The sequence below is a fragment of the Magnolia sinica genome, chromosome 14, assembly GCF_029962835.1.
Source record: "Magnolia sinica isolate HGM2019 chromosome 14, MsV1, whole genome shotgun sequence".
Taxonomy (NCBI): domain Eukaryota; kingdom Viridiplantae; phylum Streptophyta; class Magnoliopsida; order Magnoliales; family Magnoliaceae; genus Magnolia; species Magnolia sinica.
Window position 1 is genome coordinate 35,831,159 of NC_080586.1, and position 8,160 is coordinate 35,839,318.

Consider the following 8,160-nt stretch of genomic DNA (forward strand, 5'->3'; position numbering starts at 1 on the left):
TTGGAAAAATATAGTGAAAAGAAAAAGGAATTGTAAGAATATAGATAATTTATTTTTAAAAAGAGAGACGATAATATAGATAATTTATGCTAGAAAACACAAATGCAATTTGAAATTTTTTTTAGAAGCATTTAATCCCTAAATAGAAAGTTGAACCATGAAATAGGCAGAATGTTTTTACTAAAGTATTTAATCCTTAACAGAGAGCTGAACCATGAAACATGCTGACACGAGTTGTGTATATTAGTTTTTTTTTTTTTTTTTTTTAAACGATGTTGCTCATGCAGTTTTTAGTGGTCAAAAGTCTTTAGTACTTGGTTTATGAAAACTAATTTTCCTATGAAGGATTAATTTATATAATTAACTAGAGAATGTGTTATTGTTTGAATGAGACCAAAACCTATGAATACATTGAATCAGGGGTTGGCTTTCTTAGGCAAGTATTCTGGAGAATAGATTCCAACTACTCCTAATGCCATCTCTTTCATACTAACTCTCCTTATTCTAAATGGATGGTCTAAATGGACACCAATTAAAGTCTAAATAGACAACAGGGATCATTCAACTACTTCCACATCCTCATATACCTCGCCACCCTCCACCACCCATTCACATGACTCCAACCATCCCATCATCAATGCTCTCATCAATGGCTGTGATGGTGCCATCACCACAGCTTGGTCCAATGGTACCTTCTCTTTCATTATTGTCATTATTTGTTAGTTATTGTTTTTAGTACTCTGTGGCTAGACTACTATGTTCTTCCATCATTTCTTAAATGGCGATGATGCATCCTCAGTACACATGGCATAAAATGTGCATAGATTAGATTGTCCAAATTGTTGGAATCGTTGTGGGTGGAACATATCTAAGGACGATTCTAACCATCGTATTAGGGTCCATCAAATGAACATATAAACAAAAAATGGTCTATTGTCCAAATTCAATTGCCAATTTTAGATGGTTAAGCTCGTCTGATCAGTGCGATCTTTAACCATGCTCCTTCTATAATGATCCCCGCTATTGATGGGTCCTCGATTGGCGTACATGTATGCCATGTGTACATTGGAGGAGTTACTGCCCTTTAAGAAATGGTGCGAGACCCACATTTTAGTGTAGCCCACCTTTCATCTTCTTTTAAGTTCCGGCTATAAATTGGGAGCTTCCAATGTTTAGTCTTATGCCTGGTTTAGTTAATGCAACAGATAGAAAATCAAATGATTCCACCATTGCCACAGTCTCACATGATGGGCATGAATCCAATGCATTCTGGACCTATTTCCAGTAACAGTATACCACCTCTAGTTGGGGCAGGGTCCATCAAGTGCAAGTAGAGCACAGACATTTTCATATGATGGAATATTTAATCGGACACAAGGTGGACAGTTGGCACCAGTTCTAGGACTTAGCACCTACCAGGTATGCAAGAATTTCTCTAATCCTCTTAGATTTATGTTATGTCAAGTATCTTGAAAAATATCTCTAACTGTTAAAGTTTACATAGCAATGGTTTGACGGTCATCAGAGAACACTTTTCACCATTTGAAGTCCCTAGAAATTGAGTTTAAGAGCATTACCTATTGGGGCATATGCCACCAAGAGCTTCGGTAAACCAACCCGCCCTACACTCAACGAACTTTGGTAAACCAACCCTCCCTACACTCAGCTTACAATGCCACACGTGCCAAACTGTAATTATGTGTGACAACTCTGTTGTGCATCGAGTGGGCTAGTTGACTCATCAAGTGTGCAAGTCATACAAAACATTGCCAACTGTCAACTACCACCTGTTATCTGTCTTAATTTTTTCCCAAGCCTAATGTTTTAGCTAGATCATTTATGGTACTATGATTCCGTTGCTGCTTTTGTTGACGTCTTCTTAACTTGAAGAATCATCCAATGGTTTTCGTCAAGCTTGAATGAATCCTATGCCACATTTCTGCTGCTTGAATATGTAAAACAATACGAACGCTGCTTGAAGATGCGAAACGTTGACATAATAAAATTTCATTTTCTTTTCATCTGTTTGGAAAAATATAGTGAAAAGAAAAAGGAATTGTAAGAATATAGATAATTTATTTTTAAAAAGAGAGACGATAATATAGATAATTTATGCTAGAAAACACAAATGCAATTTGAAATTTTTTTTAGAAGCATTTAATCCCTAAATAGAAAGTTGAACCATGAAATAGGCAGAATGTTTTTACTAAAGTATTTAATCCTTAACAGAGAGCTGAACCATGAAACATGCTGACACCAAATAGCAAGGACAAGGCTATGGGGACGGTGGTGCTAGGGGTTTTTAGTTATGTGTAAATAACATCTTGATTCATAGCTCAAGTGGTAGGCTCAAAGATACCCTCGTTTCAACACTAAGGTCTTGGTATTGATTCCCTAGTGGGGGTGGCTAACAGTGGAGTGTGTACTAATTGTGGGGTGTGTACTAATAAGCTAACCCAAAAAAAAAAAATAGTATGAATTCTATCAGATTCGAATGCTTTAGACATCACCTTCCTGTTTAAATACATGTTCCATCTTTTTAGGGTTTCATTTTTATTTTTATTCTTCACTAGACATAATTGTGATTTAAGTGGGAAATCACTGCTTTATCATGAGGGAATCTGCTGTGAGAAGTATGAGCCCACCAAAATCCCTACCCAATTAGGCCCTATATATTTGACTTGTTCTTCACTTGGCAGTTCCCGGCACATCGCCACTATGGACCTCCATCAGTTGATGAATTTTTCCACAGTCTCTCGCGGCCTCTGTTGAACTAACGTCAGATCTATCAATGATACCTCTCTCTCTCTCTCTCTCTCTCTCTCTCTCTCTCTCTATAGAGAAGAATTTGGTGATGAAGATGTCTTGCATTTGCTCTCAGGTCTTAATTGACCCTACAGTAGAGTGAAGTACCATCAAAAGGCTTGTCTTGTTATTGTGGACTTGAACAATCAGAGGCAGTATTGGGGAACCGTGGCAAAGTTTCCCATCATTGTAATGAAATGCGTCAGGTGTCTTAATCGACCCTACGGTAGAGTGAAGTACCATCAAAAGGCTTGTCTTGTTATTGTGGACTTGATCAGTATTGGGGAACCGTGGCGAAGTTTCCCATCATTATGATGAAATGCGTCAGGTGCTCTTTAGATGAACCGCGACCATCAAACTTTGCAAAGTCGGGGCACTTGAAGTTAGCCGAAAAGGGTACTTCATCCTCTTCAGCAGAATACGGTACACGATAAGTGTATTTCCCCCTTCTTTCCTTTTCTCTTTTGAGCCGTAATGCATGGGACATTGTTACATTTGTTTCAAACAGGGGACGTACCTAATTATTACGCTTTTACACTACAAATACATGTAATTACGTCAAAACAAACAGGCTCTAAATGCCAAATATCATTCACCTCCAATAGAAGGATAGTCAAATCCATACTCAAGGATGAGACTACCACAATCCTTTTTTCTCCTTTTACTTAGATCTAGATTTGAAAGGTATGAGGTTTCACTTCCCAAAACCCGTCACGAGTTTAGGTGAACGGCTTTGGTCGTGGGTTGCTCCCTACAGTTCGATTCCCTCCCTGTGGATTACCTGTCACGAGTTTGAGCGAACGACTTTGGTCATCGGTTTCCTCCCCATAGATATGAGTTTGATTCCCCTCCCGACTTTGGTTGCGAGTTTGCTTCCCATAGACACGAGTTTGATTCGTCTCCCCGTGGATTACCCATCACGAGTTTGGGTGAACGACTTTGGTCGTGGGTTTGCTTCCCACCAACATGAGCTCAATTCCCTGCCCCATCGATTACATGTCACGACTAGTTTGATTCCCCTCCCCGTGGATTACCTGTCATGACTAGTTCGATTCCCGTCCCTGTGGATTACCCGTCATGAGTTTGGGTGAACAGCTTTGGTAGCTGTAAATCTGTATGCAACATCCTTATCAATTTATTCATTCTGTTTAGGCTCATCCAATGAGTGGCTTGGAAAATTTAATATGTTGAAACTGACAAAACCTCTGACATATTGTTTTTGGTGGGCTACCCTCCTAATCATTCTTTGTGCTATGCGCCACTTGAGTTGCCATTTGGATTGATTATTTACTCCATGAGTCCTATAGAATACTATCACCTTATGAGTGTGTGTGTGTGTGTGTGTGTGTGTGTAAACATCAACTCTGACAAGAAGGTCTAGGTTGGTTTGAGTTGAAGGTTCTAAACGTGCATGGGATAGAAACACATTGACTAACTTTGCAGGGATAGTTAATGCTCATTAATGGTATATTGAACAAATTAATTTTGTTAATTTCAAGCTATATGGCTATGTATATTGGTTTACTTGCAGGTGCTCTTCTTTTAATAACTTATTTCTTTTAAAAGAATTTTACCCTAAATAGGGTATCAATAGGTCGAGTCCTAGAGTACCATTACCCCAGGCCTGCTGAGGTTCGCATTGTTCTGAGTTTGGGTCTCTTTCATGTAGGACCTGAACCCAGGTACAATCGGGATTAGAATGATGCATGAGCTGAACATGGCATGCACTCATGCTATATTACATTAGTTAGTTGTCATCGTGGTATTTGTATTAATCAGGCCCTTGTTGCAGTCTTGCTTTTACTATTTAGCTTATTGATGTTTCCAAATAACTGTAAACATCTTATCTTGCGTATGCTGATTATGGCATTGTTGGTTCCTGTAACTATGCCTGTCAAATTCTATTTTGTTCTTCTGTTTTTCAGCCAATAAGATACATCTTTTTAGGATCATACTTATGGCACTGTAGTTCCTGTAATTGTCTCTCAAATTCTATTTTGATCTTTTGTTTTTAAGCCGAAAGTCCAGTTTTCAGAATCACAACTGGTTTCTCTCAACAGATCTAGTTCCTATAAAATACACAATTTGTTTTATCTTTGCATGGTCTGGTCATAAGCACTCAAGAACCATACATCTACAATTGAAGTTTAAGGAGTACACTGCTTGGCCCGAATTACCGTTGTTTTCATTATACCAGCATTCCATACAGGCGGGTCCATTTCTCACTTATATACCAATACAATTAGTCTGGTTGCTTGAACTATGGATGAATATTGTTGCACGAAGAGTTCCAACGTGCTGATTTTTTTGCGCTTGATGGATCAGCAGCGTTTCATGTTGGCTTTGAGTAGCGAGACTTGCTACTGAATTGACGTCACCCAGTTCCGTCGCCCCCACCATGATTTATGCTTTGTATCCACACCGTTCAACCATTTGGAGAGATCATATTAAGGCAATATTCAAAGAATGAGTCAGATCCAAAGCTTGAATGGACCCTACCACAGAAAACAGTGGGAAGAGTGACACCCACCATTAAAAACTTCTAGAGGACACTTTTGGATGAACGGTGTGGATACAACACATACATCATGGTAGGGCCCACATACATCATGGTGGGGCCCACAGAACTCGGTGAAGTCACCTCAGTAGGAGTCTCGCTACTCAACCTGTCAGTAGCCAATCCACTACTTTCTAGCTAAGGAGCTCTTGCGCTTGGATGCTAGATGGGGCCCACCGTGATGGATTTTAGGAACGACAGAACCTGTGATTGCAGAAGATTCTATTAAAAAACCTCCTCTTTTTTTTTTTTTTTACTACCTGTTGGTTAGGTTTAAGTGTCATGTGTTATATCCACACCAACCAAAGAGGTTATTTTAGAGCATGACCCAAGGAATGATTTCGACCAGGCAAATATTTTTCTATTTTTACTTCATCCCTGCAGAAATGACCAGGGATGGCGTATAAACATCACGGTGGGTAAGGGAGATTTCAACTTAGATATTTCCCTAGTTACTTTTTTCCTATCATGTGGCTCACTTAGTTTTGGATCTGGCTCATTCTTGGCCATGTCTTAGCATGATCTTCAAATAAACGGATGGACAGGATCAAATTTTCACAAAATTTCATAGCGTGCCTCACCTAGCTTCCTGAGGTTCCTGAGGTTGGAAGCATGTGGGGGTGGTAAGCGAATTGTGTGGCAATGACTTACATGGTATTTCGGGGCCACACTATGATGTACGTGTTACATCCCCGTGGGAGAGGAACTTCCCCAAGTTGTGAATAATCAACCTCAGATCTTCAACCTGCCAAGTGAGCTTATGACAACTGCAGTTATATAACATGCTTATGATAAACTGACGAGTGACAAAAGGAACCATTCAATGGTGTTTATCTTGATGTAGCCCACCCGGTTCCTGTCGAAGAATCTAAATGCCTGTTCCAAGTTTAAAAAGCCCGTCTCAGAATTGCTGGAAATGTTTTTTGAGCTTGATGTTTGACTAGATAAGTAGAGATGCAGTTCAGTTACACACCCGTAATAGTTCTTTATCACCAACCTACTCCTTTGCAGCAGCATCAGACTTCTCTGACTCAGCCACTTGATCATTGCTCTTTTCCCTGACAAGTTTGTCATTTGTCTCAGCTGTTTTATCTTCACTCTTTACTTCATCTGTGGGTTCCTCCATTTTGATTATGCCATCAGTTGTCTCCTTGTCATGCTTTCCTTGCAGATCAGCTACCTCTTCATCATTTCCTGCCTGAAAATGGGAAGTATCACTAGAGGGAGTGCAGAACCCAAGCATGCTTTGCAAGTGTTTGTCTCAACCAAAACACGGAGGTCACAGATTACATGGTGCCCACATTTGATTGCCCATCTCTATCAAGAGAATTACTTTGACCTGACTACGAGAACCATCCAAACAATTGCTTGGAAACTTGACGTTCCATAATGATCATAGCCCTCAGATCGATGGCCAAAAAAATAGACATTTTGCAGCAGGTGTGGATCCATTCACCCCTTGACTTTCCAGCTTCATAAACTGGGGAGTTTTGCTTCTTTTTTTTTTAGTTAAATTTCATCGTTTGTGCCTGTTTGCTAATTCAGCATTTAGTATTTAGTAAATTCAACAATTTAGATTAACCAAAGACAATAACTACACAATTCGTGAATTTAGCAATTGAAAATTGCCAAGTTCACTGATTCTGTGGAATGATTACCCAGCGTAGCCATCAAAAATTCCTTTTCTAACTTTTTTTTAATTGCCAAATTCAAGATTTGTGCCCATTTTTTTAATTGGGAATTAGTAACTAGTAAATTTAGCAATTCAGGTAAATCAAACACATTAATTAAACAATCAATGAATTTGGCTGAGGGCCCATCCAAACACCCCCTGAATAAGCTTTCTAAAAATCACCAATATAATGCATTATGGCATGTATAATGCATTGAAACCATAGTTAGATGCCTGACAAAATCGAGCAAGCATTGTGGCCGGCTTTGGGTCATTACATTGTGTCAATTCATGCATGTACATGAGTTCGACATGGAGACGGACAAAAAGGGGAGGGGGGCTGATCCTATTGCGAAAGACACCAATGGATATGTTAAGTTGATCCATCTATTCGTAATATTTGAAGTTGGGTCTTAGTGATCCACATCGTTAATTTTGTAGGACCCTCTTTAATTCTAGATGAACTTAACATATCCATTCGGATGGGGCACAGAAAGAGGATTCAATCATATAATGAGTTTAGATCAATAATAGCAGCACGAATCATAAGATGCACTTGGATCGTTGAATGGACCGAATCATATAAAAGTTCAAATCCACTGAAATGGCCCAAGCATGTCAGAGGTTTGGATCACTAGAAATGGGACAAATCATATGAACAGTTTGGATCATTTGTATAGCTGAAAAGGTTCCTACAAAATTTAGGGCATGGATCAACTTAGCATATCCATTGCCATGGATCATGAAACACAGCTTCAATCATCTGGTGAGTTTGGATCGTTAAAAGCACCATCAATTGTATAATGAGTTTGGATCGCCGAATGAGCCAAATCATATCAACAATTCGGATCCACTGAATGGCCCAAGCATGTCAATATTTTTTATCCATCTAATAACAGCGCGAATCATAAGATGAATTTGGATCGTTGAATGGGCCGAAACATATAAGAAATTCAAATCAACTGAAATGGCCAAGCATGTCAAAGGTTTGGATCACTTATAACTACAATGAAGAGAGTAAAGAAGCTAACATGGTGTCGACTTGAAAGAGTGAGAACAGTCTCAACTGCTGACTTCCTTAAATGTGGGTGGACAACTGCAGCTTTGGCAACAAAACCACCCATGG

The 8,160-nt window shown here is 39.2% G+C and overlaps 1 long non-coding RNA gene across 1 annotated transcript; it reads right to left on the bottom strand.

The window, feature by feature from the left end:
* Positions 1-5,644: 5,644 nt before the first annotated feature.
* On the bottom strand, positions 5,645-6,641 carry LOC131225461 (uncharacterized). Its single transcript, XR_009161363.1, has 2 exons — positions 6,336-6,641; positions 5,645-6,238 (listed from the first exon to the last, which is right to left on the bottom strand). It is a non-coding gene; the product is annotated as an uncharacterized LOC131225461 (long non-coding RNA).
* Between the last annotated feature and the right edge of the window lie 1,519 nt (positions 6,642-8,160).